Below are 17,926 nucleotides of genomic sequence, written 5' to 3' on the forward strand. Positions count from 1 at the left end.
AAAAAAAAAAAAAAAAAACACCAAAAAACTCCTGGGGCCACCCACTGAAAAGCAGAGACAGTTAGCATAAAATCAATGGCATTTCATGGGCTCCTGTGAACAATCTGTGGGACAGGTATGATTTCCTTATGAATCCAGGGTGCTTTTTAATGTTTGATACAGTTACTGACAGATAGCAACTGAAACACCTGTATGCCAGATGTGCACAGCTGTATGTGTGCTGCTGCTGATCAATCTTCAGATTACATCACATTCCAGATGCTTGACTTCAGAAGGGCTTGGAAGAGAGACCTGGAGTGAATGAATTGCAAGGTTAAGCATTTCTTTTTTCCTGAGTTATGCTGTGCCTCCTCTGCACGCAATGTTGAGCTCTTTTTTTTTTTTTTTTTTGTCACCTTGTTCTATGCAATGGTACCCTCAAAGAAAAAGAGGGGCAGCTCCAGTCAGTCATTTGAAGAGAGACGTTGGCATCTCATACTCACGAAAAATGTCTTTGCATAAATAATATGCAGGGAGATGGGCTACATCCCATTTAACGTACATTTCTATTACCAGAGACCAAAAAAACCCATCAACATATGCCTTTGAAGAGGTTTATTCTGCTGTTTTTCCACACTACAACACAAGGAACTGCTTAAAACTCTCTTTACAGGCACATTTGTGTGCATGTGTGTGTGTGCATATAAAGAAACAGTTGTGAAAGTGAAGTGATTTTAACTTTAAATGGATCCATTCCTGCCGRGAGGACTGGCAATTGTTCCTATGACACAGGGAAGTGAAGTTTTGCTTGCCCTGAGAAAGACTTGGAGATATTTGCTGCAAAAAGACTCCATTTCTTGGTTTTAGAGTGGGGAAAAAAGTTTTCCCTTTGCTGCATGAAGCTGTGTTTCCTTTTCAAAAGTGGCAAAGTGATGCCAGGACAGATTCCCCAGAGCTCTGCGGATTTTATTCTCCATTTTTATGTTAAGGTCCTTCATAGAGCATCACAAGCCCTTAATATGAAGGAGAATGATTCCACTCTGTTTGCTTGCCCAGAATGCTGCATGTCACCATTTCTGGGTTTTGGCAGAGCTGGGAACTTGCATCCTGAATCACATTCACAAACATTTACAGAGAGAAGAGCGATACTTTGGCATCTCTCCTTCTGACATGAGGCAATGTTTGAAGAATGTGCCCTCATTCGCCACACCCTGGTCCCTGAAGGCGGCAATTTCTATTGTTTGGCCCAGGCTAAGTGGCGTTTTACACCCCAGCAGGTGCAGGTTTTTGATAACTACCCAGACTCTGAGTAACTGCAGTGATTCAGTATATGTGTTACTAATCTCCAAGGACTTTTGGAGCGGATTGTACCAGGCCGGGTCTTCATATGTGATTAATCAACAGAGATTCATTGAAGGGGCCAAATTCTCACTTGGAATAAACCAGTTTAACTCCACTGAACTCAGTAAAACTATTCTGATTTTTTTTTATGACAAGAATAGCTCAGCTCTTTAAAATATGTCGGTTATAGGGTGTTGCCCTTATGCAGTGGGAGTTACATTTTTACATACCAAATAGTCTATCAAGGTAAGAAGCATTGAGTAAAGGTATTCTGATGTCTAATGCAGCCTAGGAAACACAGTCTATCTTCCTGGTGCTTCTGTGCCCTGATGTGTCCTTAGCCCTGGGCTCTGATCCTATGAACTCCCTCTCTGTTAGCAGGAAAGGGTAGCAGGATACAGCAGGCCAGGAGCCAGGGTGCTGACATGTTAACCATCACTTCAGAGGAAGTGATTTTCTGGGATGCGGGGATGAGGTGAGCTTTGGACCAGGATGCAGAGTGCCAGGCTTGCAAGTGACTGCCTGCCTAATGCAGCCAAGACCTAGCTGCATAACGGCAGGTTGGCGATCCCTTTCACCGGCTTCACCTTACAGGCAGATGGCATTGCAGATGTTTAAAATCCAGTCCTCTAGCTGTCAGCTTGCAATGAGACCCTCTCCCTTGCTGGTGTTCACAAGCAGCCCTATGTCAGCTTCTTCTCATGGCTGGCTTGCTGCTGCCTAGGATACCCATATTGCTTTTCATCAGAGGACCTTTCCAGGATAAGTGACAGGAGGTCATGTAACTTGCAGAGCAAAAAATGGGGTTCAGAGCCTGCAGAGTTTTTATTTGAATGCACTATGCTTCAGCACAGCATTGCTCACATTGTTGGCTCTGATCCCACAAATGTGTAGATGTCTATGTTGTTTTTTGACTCTGTGCACCTCAGGCTATGGTGGTTATTAGAGGTAACCTTAATTATGGCAGTGGAGAGGAGAGCAGTAATGAAATGGCTGCAGTGAATAATGTGGCAATTAATCTCTCCAGGGACTGGTCATGGGTGAAATATTTTATCTTTATTTTTGTGGTTTCTGATGTCACCATCCTACCCAAGGAGAATGGTTTCCTGAAGAGATAATAATACACCACCAGTCACTGTCCATGCACTGAGTAACTGTGAATCACTGTTTTTCCAAGACTTGTAACACAAGCATCATTGCTTGTAATTTGGATTTCAGTTGGCTGGCTTCTTTACAGGCTTTCTTAAAGCTGTTAACAGGGTGACACAGGACAGGCAAGTAACAGGAAGCAGGAAAGGGAAAAATCTTACTCAGAATCTCTTACGGAGACATGTTGCCAGTTTGGATGGTGCTGTGAGCCTTTGCTGGCTGGCTTATTCCCAGACACTGCTCCCCTGGGTAGAAGGCACCCCGTCTTACCCAAACTTCAAAAGGTTGCACTACTACAAACCAATCCCAATCTCCATGCAGTCCTAAGGACTTTAATCTTCTCTACACTGACGAACTGGTGATATTTCATGAACATCAGTGGGCTAGAAATGAATRCAAGAGTTGTTACATTCCTTTGCTGTCTAGCAGCTTTATACGTTGATATTTCATGTATCTTTTGTATAAATAAGCTATCTAGAGGACATTTTAGATTTCTCCTTTCAGTTTYCACAACGTTTATAGAACTTACAACTTCAAGAGAAGTAAAGCATGAAGTATATCATTCCCTCATTACTAATTGTCAATAGAGAAAAAACCACAATCTCACTGCAGCAATGAAATATCTTTGTTAAAGCAGCAGTTCAGCAAAGAAAGTCAGTGTGTCCCTAGCTTGTCTCCATTTAGCCAAGTAGTTAATCACATGCCTGATTTTTAGCTGTCTTAAGCCCCATTGACTTCAGCGGGATTTAATGTACGCATTAAGATGTGCTGCGTGCTTTGCTGATTCAGAACAGACTAACAAATGACTACTGAGAAGTTGAATTTGATGCAATATACACACAGAAGCCTATAAAAAATAATCAAAAAAGAAAATTGTTTTCCATGGTCTTTTCCAGCATGTCATTCTGTAAAGGACAGATGTAAATTTTCCTGACTCCAGCTGTCAGATTTCTTTTATTGTGTTTGGGTGCTTAAATGAATGAGTTAAATCAACACTTTCAACCAAATTGTTGTGTAGATGACTCAGCTTGATACCAGCTGGCTGGTCTTATTTAAGTTTGCCAGCTGCAAGCTAGAGTTGTTTGAACCTTTGAATCTGAACCCTGCTAGGTTCTCACTGAGCTAACAATCTATACTGCTGTGGTATCAGCACATTTTTTTCGCTTGGAAGGGAGGGAGAGAGGCACTTTCTACATCTGCTCAAAACAAAGATTTTGTACTTTGATTTTGACAATATTCTTCCTCTGAATTTGAAGAAGTGCCCTYGGATTTGCAGACTGTGCGCTTGACCTAATCTTATGCTCCAGTGAACAAGGCACTCTCTCTGAAATAGCTGCCAGTGTGCTTCTCATCTCTCTGCTTGGATTTGTAACTAATGTTGAATAGCTTTTCTGTTGTACACAGCTGAATTTTACATACAGCTTACTCTTACCGTACGGAAGAAGTTTAAAGCTTTTTTTCATGAAATTTCYTATCCTCTAAGTTAAAACTGCGCATGTCTATTTGTGATGAGTAAGGGAGGTTGGACATCATGTCCAGTGATTGAAATCAAAGTTTTCAGGGCTCAGTAAGAAATCTAGTTGTAGACAGGGTATAGTGAAAGCATTGGTGTCCGTCTAGAGAAGTGTGTGTGTGTGTGTGTGTGTGTGTGTGTGTGTGTGTGTGCGCGCGCGCATGCCTATATACACAGTACCTAGATATATCATCTGTGATACCACATTTATAGCTCTAAATACACTATAGATACGGAGGAATATAGGATATCTATGGTAATTTGACTTAATTTTCTTTCATTCCTCTGCCTTTTTCATCAGTTAAGAAAGATGAAGAGATATTTCTGTTTTCTCATGCTGAACTCTAGTTATTCTGGATACCATTCTCATGATGAATGAGGTGTTTACATCTCTGCCTGAATATCTATACATACACTGCACACTTCCCTTATGCTAGTATACACTCATACAATAGCACTTGCCTSTGTATGTACAGATTTGTTGGGGAGYGTGTGTGTGATATTTATATATTTTTATATGTATGTATATATATGTAGTTCATGAATCTGGTGTTCAGCTCATAGACAGCACATCCAAAGGGATAACACTGAGGGCTGTGTATTCAGTAAGGCTCTTGGTGTAAGCCACAAATGATTGTAATTCTTGCTCGCTGTGCTTGGCTAGAAGCAATGTGCACACAGGGATCCTACTGCCTATAATCATTTTAAAGAGGGAGTTTCCACCTCCTACCAAGCAGGAAACTGCTGCTTTCTTCAAATGTGACATCTAYCTTGAATTTACAGATGCCTCAAGTAACATCTCTCTGCTAATCTTCCCCAGATATCAGCCCACCTTAGAATCATAGAATCAGTAAGGTTGGAAGGGACCTCTGGAGATCATCTAGTCCAACCTCCCTGCTCAAGCAGGGTCACCTAGAGCATGCTAGACAGGGTTGCAGCCAGGCGGGCCTTGAAGGTCTCCAGAGAAGGAGACTCCACAACCTCTCTGGGCAACCTTTTTCAGTGCTCTGTCACTCTCACAGGGAAGAAATTCCCCCTCACGTTCAGTTAGAACTTCCTGTGGTTCAATTTCTGCCCATTGCCTCTTGTCCTCTCACATGGGACAACTGAAAAGAGTTTGTCCCCGTCCCCTTGACACCCTCCCTTCAGATACTTATACACATTGATAAGATCCCCCCTCAGTCTTCTCTTCTCCAGGCTAAACAGGCCCAGCTCTCACAGCCGTTCCTCATAGCGCAGATGCTCCAGCCCTCTGATCATCTTCGTAGCCCTACACTGGAATCTCTCCAGTAGCTCCATGTCTCTCTTGTCCTGGGCAGTCCAGAACTTGACACAGTACTCGAGATGAGGCCTCACCAGGGCTGGCTAGAGGGGCAGGATCACCTCCCTCGACCTGCTGGCAGCACTCTTCCTAATGCAGCCCAGGAGACCATTGGCCTTCTTGGCCACAAGAGTACATTGCTGGCTCATGGTCAACCTGTCATCCACCAGCACTCCCAGGTCTTTCTCTGCAGAGCTGCTTTGCAGCAGGTCARCCCCCAGCTTGTACTGGTGCCTAGGGTTGTTTTTCCCTAGGTGTCCTCCTGGACGTCTGCAACGCTGATAAAATAGGAAAAAGTTTGGTAGAGAGCTCTGCTTTGCTCTTCTGCCCAATGCCCATCTCACCTTTGTGAGAGATAGTGAACAGGCAGGGGTYGCATGCCTGGGGCAACTTTGGCCCAGCTTAGAGCTGTGGCCTGGGGCCCTGCTCATGCCATGGGCTAAGAAAGATGATACTCTCGATACCCTTTGTTTGGAGTACAAGGGCAGAGTGAAGCAAGCTTTTAGAGCTATTCACTTGCTATCTCATCAAGTTTTCTCTTAAAACCTGTTCCCCCATCCCACGTTAGCTAAATTCTTGCCAAGCTCTTCTTATCAGAAAAAGAGTTCYTGAAGTTTTAACTTTTTTTGACAATCACAATTATTCTGGTTTTAGACACCAAATCTTGCAGAAAGAACCCTTTTCTCCCCCTGATTATTAGCAAATTAGCTGCATTTCTCAATATTTCTTCACTTGAAAGGTGATTAACCAGGTTTCCAAGGATCAGTTGTACCTTAACTAAAAGGCTCCCCAAAGACAGTAATTAATTAATCACATCAACACATGAGTGAATCTTCAAAGTTTGAGTGAGAGGCTCAGGAAGACTGGCTGGTTCATGAAGCACAGGCTTTTTTTCTCAGAGGAGGAAGGAGTAAGAGAAATACAAATAGAAAGAAATTTAGCTAGAATTTCCCCTACCCAAACACTTCAGCTAGGAAGGATGAAAATCCTTAACCAGAGTAGTATGCTTGGCTATAAGTTAGTCTCTGCAACATGTTCGAAGTTGCAACCCATTTGAACTGAAGCTAGAAATCCTGCTGCAATGCAACATGCTTCGGTCCCTGTGGGACTGGCAGGAAGTGCTTGGAAATCAAGCATTCAACACAAATACAAATGCTAGCTCCTTCTGTCTCATGCCATGCCCAGTGTCTGGAGTGTTGTTCGCTAAGACTGGTGGAGTTTTCTGGACACATTTGTGTCCTGGAAGTACATACATGCACCCTACAGGAAATTTAACCTGACATCCCACGCGATTTGGCCGAACAAAGCGATCTCTGCCCTTTCCAGGGGAACAGATTACTTACTTTTATTTTTTTAGTTGACTGCATAATCTGAACCTCTAGAAAGTCCCTTTAGGAGGTCACACAGCTGAAATAATAGCTAATGAATTTTAAAAAATGATTTGGGAGTTATTAAATGCTTTCTTCTTCCTTTCCTTCCCTCCCCTCACTCCCTCTTTGGCAAACACCGCTGGGTTAATCCAAAAGATTGCTTCCTCTTCCAGAGCAGAGTATGTTGGAAAAGCATCCTAATGTGTACAAATGAAGGACCTACACTCATCTCCAAATGTTTGCATGTCCTCCCCCACTGCCTAAATTGAGTAGGGTAGCATAAGAAAGATAGCTGAAATAAGAAATATCACAGTAGCTCSAGACAATAAATGGATTATTAGTATTGCTTTTCCTTCCAGAAATGTCCCTCTTCTCTGTTCCCATCACCACATTGTTTCATCTCTGGTTATGGGACTCTCTTAAATCTGGGCATTGGGGCTCCCATGTCTCTCCAGCATAAACCAGCTTGTTTCCACTCATACTCCATTTACCAAAGGGGGAGCTCTGTTTGTTGCTTTCAGTGGAGCTATGCCAGGTTACACAAGCTGAAAATCTGGCAGCAGAAATCAGTGGCTTGTATCTACCCTGGGGGAATCTGTTCCCCTTTTCCATGTGTGCAGAGACTCTTTCCTTACTCCTGCATGCATGAGTTATGGATGGGATACTTTGTTTTCTGGGGCTCGCTGACTGGCCACAGGATCATATCAGCATAATCTCACTTCTAGAACAGTAGACTGGGGTTGAGAGCCAGCCAAGTGGTCCTGTTGCATGAGGATCACTCCTAGGCACCAGAGAGCCAAAGGGAATGCCCATGGGCAGCCATGCTGGGAAAGGAGGTTGTGATTTTAGCCAGGAATAAAATGATTGCCTGCTGACAGCAATAAGAGTGATAGTTGAGGGGGATATGCCCTSAAGTGAGACATGCTTGGAGTTGTGAAGAGTTTCAAAGCTGTGCCTTGTGTTGCTCAGCAARTAGCCTCTGGAGGGGCAAGAGCTTCCCAAGATCTTCTGTGGGAATACAGCTCACCTCTGCCTCCCTGTGCTATGAAATGGGGCATCCCAGCTTTTCTAGGAACAGCTGTAGAAAGACAAAAAGGAGTTAGATGGCTGCTTCTGGGCTACAAAGTCCATGTGCCCAGGCTTTCTAGGCCAGGGATAATAACAGTATTCTTGTTCGGGGGTGTATGGTGAGGGTTTGTGTACAGAGAGCAAAGCATTTCAGATTTACTGAGTTTTATACTGATGTATCAAAAAGATTCTTTGGTTACAAATGCAGGACAGTGGTGGCTGTCTGTGGAGATGGCCTGGGCTACTGCAGTAGCAGGATCCCTAGGGAGTACTCTGACCCAGCTTGTGTCTTCTCCTGGACTTCCAACAGTACATTTAAAATCTGAAAGTGGTGTTTAACACCTACGCTCATTGAAACYTTGCTCCTTGAATTTTTTGGAAAAGCTTCTTTAAGCTCTAGCATGCAACTAAATAAAGACTCTTAGATATGAATGGAGGCTGGTATTTTCAGAGGGATCAAGGAAATTTAGTGCCCTTTAAAAAATCCCAGCTCTGGTGGGGCCCTGAGTCTTTTCAGCCTCTCCTCTCAGTTGCAAATTGTGCGTCAGACCCTGTGGCCACCCTGAAACAGATCTGAAGAAAGTTATCTCAGCCTTTTGAAGGCTGACTTCTGTGCATGATTCTTGGAGGAGAATGGACGGACACACACACACACACACACACACACACTCAGTAAGGAGGAAATAGTTTTATCATGCATGCTCAGCAGTGTTGGACTGTGTTGGCTCTTCCCTTTGCTTGTCTCCAAAACAGCTTGGCTATCTACCAGGTGGGGAACTGCAAAAATATCAGGGTAAAGTTTGAACTGTCTTGGGTTTGGTAACAGATAAGAGCTGGATACTCCCTGGACTGCAGGTGGGCATCATGTTGTGGGAGAACTGTTGGAGATTTCAGCTCATCTTTGAGTTAAATTTGGGAYTTGAGTGGGGGAAAAAGCAGGAAAACCTCCTCAGTGTCCTACAGATCCTGAACACCATTCACATCCTTCTTTCTCTCCTGCTCTTCGCACCTCTGAAGCACGCAAGAGGTCCCCATCCCAGCTGTGCTGCAGCACTCTGGGCCTTTCTGCATCCAGCGTGTCGCTGCTCCCTCTCTGATGCTGGTGGCAGGCCTCACTGCTGCAACTGTTTCAGTGAGTTACTATGCGCAAAGTATATCTACATTATGCAGTGCCTCCATGGAGAGGTCTGAGATGGCCATGGTCTGCATGGATAGCAGAGATCTCCATTGGAAACAGGCTACCCATGTTAGGCCGGTGCGTGATTAATCTCTGTCTCCCTTCATGACAAATCCTAGCCTGTTACTCTTTCTGCCTTATGTCTCTCCCCATTCCCTAGCCTTCAAGGCACTTTACTTCTTCCACTGTCTGTTTCCTGGGCTCCTTCTCCTGGTCCGGTCCTGCTTGTCCCCCTTGACTTCCTTCAGTCTCTCCATGCTTTCTCCATCACTTGCCTCAGCAAAGACAGGAGTGCAGGAGATGAATCCAGCTCTTCATTCAGGTTCCACCAGCTCTGTTTTACTTGTGCCTTCTCCTGGTTTTCAGCTCCTTGATGCTTGTCAGGCTCCACTAAATACCAGCTCATGGATAAGGAGATTTGTATGCATACACACATACTCCAGCAAGCCATCAGTAATCTCACTAATTTCCTAAAGCTTCCCCTCATGCAAGGCTTCAAACACAGCAATGTTTGCTGGGGAAATTCTCCTCCTACATAATCAGTTCAGATTTGTCTTGCCCAAGAATCTGGTRCTTAAATCCCATCTACTTCCCAGTGATTCTCTGGCACCTAATTTTCCAGGAATTACTGCCAACACTACCTGTTGTAGTTGCACTGCAGAAAGGCACATCTTTCCCAAGGTCCCATCACACTTGGGAGGRTGCTGTAGCACTGAGCAAAAATAAGACTACAGTTTCATGTCTGCTCTTTGCAATGTGCAAGTACCATTCTTTTAGAGGAGCTACAGCAAAGAAGAAAACTCTGAACAAAGCAAACAGGGAGACAAAGGTACAGAAACACATATCTGAAACTGCTGGCACACTGCTAGCACAATAGCATCTTTAATGTGAAAATCGATGTCTTCTACTGCCCTTCCTGCACTACATCCCACCAAAAGACTCTCTTTCTGGGTCACAGTTGCGATGTCAAGCTTTGGTCCTACTTAACTGGCATTTTTTAAACCATTTGACTCTAGAAATACCGTGAGGTTTTAGCAGAATGGTTTATTTAATCATTTAATTTAAATAGATTGATTGTAGACTTTCTTAAAAAGGTGTGTTTCTAGTCTTCAGCTTTTAGGTGGAAAAGGTTGAATGTGTTATCTCTGAAAAGTTCAACCCCCAAACCAGCAAGAAACTTTGAAAGTTTTTCTCTGATATCTTGTCTTAGTTTGCAACTGGCCCTTAAACCTGGCAATTGCATGTGGTTATGAAAGAACCAAAAGCACAGGCTGTTAAAAGCTGAAGAAACACAAGGGGGCTTTTTAGCAAGGCAGAGCTCAAGTGCTCCATCTATCAGCACGATTTAGCATAAAGAAATTCAGTCTTGCATTCAATAGCAGTTATCACTGTGRTAAAAATGGAGGTTTTCACTACCTAATCTAGGCAGTCAAATGAGACATGCAGCCAAAGAGGTGTTCCAGACTCAACYATTAATGCAGCAGCTCTGCACAGACAGTTCTGTCTCTCCTCAGCACCACATCTGTGTGCTGATCACCACAGTGCATTTTTAAGAGCATCTCTAATTCCACAGTCTCTCGAACTAGCATTTTTGTGCCACTGCCTTACAATCCTTGGGGTGCACTTGAGCAAAAAGGTCAAGACTAGGAGGGAAGCTCTCCACTGTCATGCAAGACCAGCCAACCCTACTAGCCCTTGACCATATTACCCTATCCTGTAACCACATGCTGGCGTGCAGCTTGGAGCCCAGCTGCAGTTGGTAGGTGCCTGGCATGGTAAATGCTGGTATTGAGTTTGTTCAGGTGTGCCTCTGCTCCTCACAGAATCTKGAAGTGCTGATGCCATGTGCTGCTCTGAACTGGTTTGTGAACCACAGCCTAAGACCCTCTGATTTAAAGTRTGACCAAATATTTAAGGGAAACCTAAGATTCATGCTCTGGAGGCTTGCTCATCAGGGTTCCTCTTAATTGTCCAAACCTGTTTACTACCCTGCATTTTATACAGTGAAAGTGCAGATGGTATGGGGTCAGTTCTTAGGGAGCCAGATGTTCCTAATACCCTGCTGTGAATGCTSATGAACAGCAAAACTGCTGGGACTCTCAAGCCCCCTTGGCTCCTCCAGTCACTTTGCATGGCTTTTTAGTGAAATTCTGCTTTAATAGAAGACCTCGGGATGGCTCTGGCCCAAGTGAACTCCTCAAGATCCTTGTGCAGTATTCTCTTGGTGGTACCCTGAGATCAGCAGATGCTGGCCTTTCTCTAAACTCCCACTCAATGTCTCAAATCCCAGGGAAAGCTCTCCTTCCGTTGCTACACCCTGCACTTTGAAGACGGAAATAGAGAGATTGAACAAGATCTTGGGGTTTGTACACTTTGGCTATCTTCAAAACTTGCAAGGGTTTAAAAAGCTAGGATAAGGACATTTCAAACACACAGCCTGCTCTATGTCTTCAGTGTCAGCCCTCTGCAGACTTTCCTCAACACCAATGCATATATATCCTGTGTGCATAATAAGTCTTGCCTATCTGCATGCTGTAAAGCTAATTCTCTAGTGAATGTTCCCATCTACCTGTATGGTATGCCTGTTTGCAATTATGCAGGGAGCTTTTCCTCAGTTACACAGCTGAGACATGTTTTGCCTTCTGCCTGGTGCTTCTAGCCTACAGAGAGCTGCAGCTGAAACACCTGAGCAAGTAATTTGGGACTGTATTGGGCATTTTGGGTTGAATCTGTACAGGTCCAGGGAAAGCCTTGGGGCAATAAGCTTCCTCACATGAAGTGGGTGCCAGTACTTTTTGAATGGAAGCCGTACTATTGACTTCAGCAGGAGGAGGATTTGAGGCCGTATTTTCTTTTCTCATTATGCCGTAAATTACAAATGCTTGGCTGTGCAGTCTCCCTCCACTTGTTTGGAAAGTCATCGCTCATGCTGTTTGCTGTGTTGTGCTGGCTGGATCAGTTCCCAGAGATCAGCACAGCCTGCACTCGGCGTTTGCTTCGTTATCTGCTCTGCTAATGTGTGCGCCTGTCTCTTGYCTTTCATGTCTGCTGTTTTTTCTTCTTCTTTAGGTCACTCATTTTAGGTCACTCTCTCTTTGGTACGAATTTCACTGTAGTGTTTTCCAGACTGTTGCTTTTCTGATTCTGGATGGGGTTTCTTGTTTGTTCTACTGACCAGAATACAAAAGGTTAAACGGTTTGGAGAACTTTATTCTGTATTTACTGCCGAGGTAGGTTTCTAAATCAACAGTAACTTGTGTATTGGAGTGACTCACAGAGCTGTTTAACCTTTTTACTTCCTTTTCGTCTCCCTCCAAATCTGAAGTGCACATCTGTAATTTAGATTTCTGAAATGAGAAGCTGTGAAATGCATATAAACTGCTGGAGATAGGCTACTTGGAGACTGGCCCTGATGCAGAGCAGTTTTCCATTTGGCAGGACTCAAATCTTGTTGGGGTGCAAAAAGAACCTAGAAATACACAGAAATAGATGCATGTTCTTGTCCATGGGAGGACAATCAGCAAGAAGGGCTGTCTGCTGGGTGAGGCATAGGAATGAGCAGAAAAACTGAGCTCAGGACTCAGCTCTGATAAAACCTGACTGCATGTAGGTCCCTTTTCTGTATTTCTACTGCATGAAGGAAGGTCTTGTCTCAGGGAGAGATTACAAGCTGGACAGACAAACTGCAGCACTTAAAGGAAAAGCATTAGCATCTCCCTTTCACAGACAGGGAAACTGTGGCACCAAACCACTAAAGCCAGCTGCAAAACCCTTTGGCACCCAGGGGATGTTGAGACACACAGCCCACACCAAACTAGGCTGAAGCAGTGCAGGAAAGATGGGAAGGCAACTGCTGAGGCTCCTTTACCAACCACTGTTTTGGCAGAGGYTCTCTAACTCACCATCCTGTGAAATATCCCACTTCCCAGCAGCTGAGGGTATTTTTACAGACACTCCTCTTTCTCTTTAGCAACAAAACTGGACTAAGACAACTCCATCCCCAAATTGCAATTGAAAATAAAATTCACCTCTTTAGAAGGTCTCAGAGACTCTCTTCCAAGAACATCTTGAACTGGTGTATTTTGGTTTTGTCCCTCACCCTTCTTGTTTTTTTTTTGTCACAAAAGGTCCTCGAGGGCCCCGTAGATGTCATTTTGGGTCCCTCAGCCTAAAATGCATTTTTTGAGCCAAGTTTTATGGGCACACTGGCTCTTCTAGGATACAGCTGGATCTGGCCCTGCACTGAGCTGCTGCAGTGCATCAGCTGGATACAGCACCTCTTTGGGGCTCAGTTTGGTAGCATTCATCCAAGTCTTTTCAGTTTAAAGGAGTTCAGTCCCTCAGTGGAGGCCAGATGTTTTCTGGCAGATGATTTTATTTAGCTTTTGCCCTCCACTTTCTGTCCCTGCCAGATGGGGAAGGGAATTGATTCAGCATATCCCGTGAAACGGATGAAGGAGACGCAAACACAGCCACTTGCAAAGCTGTTTTCCTGGCGTTTTGAAGCAGCCACCACCCTCCCGGCCAAGAGTAGAGACAGAAGCTGGTTCACACAGCCCTCCTCCAACTGAGCTGAAGAGCCAGCTCCCCAGCTGAGCCCTGCTGACCAACTCACGTCCTTCAGAAATGCCAGCAACTGGGAGAGACATGCATCGCATACTTGTGCCTGGATTGCATTTACCAAGCTGAGGCACGTCCCAGTGGAGGCTGCACAGACAAGCAGAGCTCAGGACAGGCTGCAAGGTGGCTGTTGTGTTTAGGCAAACTAACCCACTCCCCATGCTCTTCTTGTCTGTTTAATTGCCACTGCACATCACAACCTGAGGAGTTAACAACAGGCTTAACCAGGGGTAGGACCTGTCTCTCCCATTCTTTTTTTTTATTTTTTATTTTTTATTTTTTTTTGTTAGTCCACAACATTCTCCATGGTTGTGTAGCCTCCAGGCTGCACAGAAGTGCACTGTGATTGTGAGATCAGGGCCTGGCTGCAAGGTGCCCTGGAAGTTTCAAGAGGCTTTCTGCTTGCCCCCAAATCGCAAGAATACATTTCTTCTCAAGTCTGCCAAGTTCAGTGAGGTTTTTGCTAATGGCAGTATTGCACACTGGACACTACTATAAGTGATCTTTCATGGTATGGGCAAATACCAATTACCTATCAGAAGCAGCTGCTGCTAAAGGAATGGAGCATATCTATACTCGTTCTGTTTGGAGCTGCTCTAAAACCTCCTATTAAGAAAATAGGACAATAGAGGATTAATCAGAGAGAAATAAAGAGAAAAAACATGCCAGAGGTACAGAAAGTAATGAAATATTTAAAAGAAAAAAAGAAAAAAAAAAAAAAAAAAAAAACAAAAAAAAGAACCTCCACCTCAAAAGACATTTGGTAGCCTGATCCTAAACCAAGAAACACAGGAACCTGTTGTCCTAATGATGGCATGCTGTGTGTAAAATTCAGATTTGCTTTGCTCCGTGCAGTCAGGTAGATCCTGACCTGCCTATCTGCTGGCAGGGAGAGTTAAGCATGTTCTCCTATTAGGCTTGCAAGAGATGTGCCCTTTGGATGCTATCTCTGACCCACGTCAGTCGTTAGTGCAGTGTATCCTGCCCTCTAGTGCCAGCAGGTGCTGAGTCAGCAGCAGCAAAATGTGGCTTTCCACCCTCTTTTATTACAGAGATTATTCTGGGTTGTGTAAGCCAGGGTAACGGCTATGTGCTGAGCTGCTAGGAAAMTGGGAGAAGCTAAATGTGTTGGTGCATCATTGGGATGTTTGTGCATCAATTTGTGCATTGTGCACCTAAAATGACCTTAAATAGGCAGCAAGGAAACCAGAAATGACATTTCAGGCCCTGCTTCCAGGGAAACTGTTCACACAGGGCTCTGCAAGAACAGCTCTTCTGTAAGTCTTTACAGGAGCAGTTTTTCAAGGAAAATGGGCGTTACAGGGCGTTACAAAATATGCACAACAGGTTCTAGTTAAGCTTTTGGGGTTTGGAAGGTTGCTTTGCTGAGAGTGAGTTAAAAATCTTGGAACCCTGTGATTACTTAGCTGTCATGTAAGGAATGGACAAAGGCAGGAAAACACCTAGAAATTTGTTTTAAAATATGTTTTAAATAAGTTTTTATCACTGTTTTAAAATATGTAAGAATGCTTTTCTACATCCATTTTAAAAAAGCAATAATCTGAGAATGCTTCATTTTCTTACAGATTCTGCTGAGAAGGGAGTGAAGGTTATCCCAGCCATTGTCTGGGACTCACAAGAATGCTCCAGGCTTATTTCTGCTGCAAATTGGGTATAGTTCATCAATGCTCCTCTATGCTCAAGAGAGCTCTTGCTCCCCCTTAAGCATCTCTTGCTTTCYGCTCTTTTAAAGATCCCCCCCCATTAAAAGAGCACGTTGAGATTTGCAATGCAACACATGAACAGGCTAAAACTGCTGCTGGGGCAGGCTGGTCCCAAATCCAGAGCTGTGCACGCTTCTAGCAGTGAAGGGTTGAACCCTCTGGAGCTTTTGCACAATTTCCTGGGTTATTTTGAGATGGCAAGAAGGCCTTATAACAGGAGCCGGGCTGCAGCCATAAATGGGAGGGGCGCGTGGTGTTTTTGTGTGTGAGCTGAATACAAGCGAGGTTACACGAAACGGAAAAAGTTTGTATAAACTACTCTCCTCCCCTGTCCCCTTTTCTTGGATCAGAAACCAGCTCTCAAATGCTGGCGATTTGGAGGATTTGGGAGAAAAAAGAAGAAGAAGAAAAAAAAAGCCTCTAAGAGGTCACCCATAGTTTTCCTCTGATTGCATTGTAAAGTATGAGAGCTTGCATAGCTGTTAGGGTGGGTTTGTTTCTTTAAGGTGTCTCCCAGTGGGAGGATCAGCAAAATGCAATGTGGCAGCTATGGTAACTCCTATTGGCTTTTAGCACAGCCTTCGGCTGATCGCACAACTTGCTAGCGAAGAAGGTACAGCTGTCCAGGCCTTGGCAGGGATCCCCACCCTCTGCTTACTGCCAAATATCATTTTTCTTTCTCTTTTTTTTCTCTCAGTTTCCTAAGAAAATTAAGCTTGGAGGAATGGCCTTGTCTGCCTGTTGGCCCCCTCCAAGAACTTCTGGACCTGCTGGGATAAAAGTCTTGTGGTGTCACAGCCCTAGGCAGCCCTGGGACATTGACAGCCAAGGGAGAGGAGGACCCTGAGCTAGATGTGCTTCCGCTGTGTTAGGAGATGCCAGGGAGGCCAGGATGAAATTCTGCTGCTCACCTGTTGCCTCTCTGCATTTTGGAGGTGGAGGAAAGGCATCTGTTCCTCCCTGTGTGTCACGGAGCGTCTCCATACCCAATCCATGCTGGCCAGAGAGGCGCAGCTTGGAGAGAGCTGGGCTTGCTACGGGTGCTCTGCGGCAGCATGGCCAAAGGCAGATGGTGCTTTGCTTCTGCCACGTCGCAAAGTGGAGGCCACGCTCCCGTGCGAGCTGGCTCCCCAGCTACTGGAGCTGGGCATGCAAATGCTGTAGGTGCCTTTGAAGGCCCGTGCGCTGGGGCTGGGTTTTCCCGTTGTTGTGCAAGGCAGACGCAGGTGGTTGGGGGGCGAAAAGTTAAACTGACTGGAAAAGGCAAGCACACTCGGGGCAAAAATTCCTGAGGCGTCACACACCCCTGGGGGCCAGCAACTTTAGTGAATTAACTCCCTGCTTGCATTAAATGCTGCAGAACCTTAGCAGGCTGCGGTGGGGCAGGTGTTTCATCAGCCGGCACATGGTGAGGTCTGGTGCCAGAGGCGCATGTGCTGTCCTCCTCCAGCCCCTGCCTCTGCAGAGCGTGTTGATGCACTACCAGAAGATGCGCTTGCCCTGGGGCTCCTAGGCAGGCAATTCTGCAGTTCGTCCACAGAAGCTTAGCAAGCATGACGTGTTTGAGTAAGGGTGACAGAAAAAGCCAGGTGAAGTTACTACCCTCAGGTTTACCATGCTTGTTTGGCAAACAAAATGCCCTGGCACAGTAAAAAGTGACCAAGAAGCCATCCATTTTGAAATGCTTGGGTTGCATATGCCATGTAAAGGAGGTGCCTGAAATCAAAAAGAGCTAAAGGATGGTGAGCAGTGCAGCGGCAGCACAAAAGTAATTCTCGGGTGGACTATGGATTCCCTATTTGGAAAGAGATTTTTTCACTAAAAAAAAGCAAATATTGCTCAAGCTCTGTCGCGCAGAAAACTCGCAAAATGGCCGTTAAATGTAAGATGAAGAAAAAGCTACACTCGGGAACAAAAGTATGACACAAGCCCTTTGTATGGCTGGGGAAATTATGGTATTAGGAAACAGCATGGAACATGTACTATAAACGGGAGGTTTCTTTTTCTGAAGGAACAGAGATGAATGGGCAGATCTTATAAATATATGCAGAACTTATAAAAATACCTTCTGATTCATTATGTGAGGTGCATGAAAAGTGTTTCTAACTACAGTAGGAATGAAGTCCACTAATGACTTATTTGAGAACAATAAAAAACATAGAATTACAATTGATGACTGTCACTTTTAAAGCCAGACATTGCTCTTTAATTCTGGCATAATTTATTGCTAAGAATAAAGGGCTATATTTTTGAAGATCAATGAAGGTATTTTTGAGAGCGTTTCCCTTAGTCAATTGAGTTGCCTTAAAATATTTACTTTTTGCCACCCACAGGAGTAAAAAAAAAAAAAAAAAAAAAAAAAAAAAAAAAAAAAAAAAAAAGAGCCCAAACCCAGAGCTTTCAAATTAATGCAGTCACATTGCAAATGAGTGGATTTTAAGCTCCTGATTCACTTCTTAAAATGCTGCCCCACTTTCCCAATTTTCTGTGCACATATTAGCCACAGTGGCCACCTGTAATGTATTTTAGGGCAATAAGGTTTTCTTATGCTGATCCTATGCAGTCATTTCCCCAGCATGGAGGCATAAAATAGTGAAGAATTATTCCTTACATGCGTTAAGTTATCGTAATGACTTTGATCCCTAGTTTGAGTGCATAAAATTT

At 44.4% G+C, this 17,926-nt stretch overlaps 1 protein-coding gene across 2 annotated transcripts in view; it reads right to left on the reverse strand.

Annotated features, from left to right (window-relative positions):
* TWIST2 (twist family bHLH transcription factor 2) overlaps nt 1–17,926 on the reverse strand; it is a 45,869-nt gene that overhangs the window by 17,496 nt on the left and 10,447 nt on the right. The window contains exon 2 of one of the 2 annotated variants that reach the window (XM_085304387.1): nt 221–291. The exons of the other annotated variant lie outside the window; for it this stretch is intronic. The gene's annotated coding sequence lies outside the window, so the exon portion shown is untranslated. Of the gene's footprint in view, nt 1–220; nt 292–17,926 lie in introns of those variants that run through there. 2 annotated transcript variants of the gene reach the window in all.

Source organism: Rhea americana, unplaced genomic scaffold, assembly GCF_003343005.1.
Source record: "Rhea americana isolate MKP2758 unplaced genomic scaffold, rheAme1 scaffold_209, whole genome shotgun sequence".
In the NCBI taxonomy this organism is placed as follows: Eukaryota; Metazoa; Chordata; class Aves; order Rheiformes; family Rheidae; genus Rhea; species Rhea americana.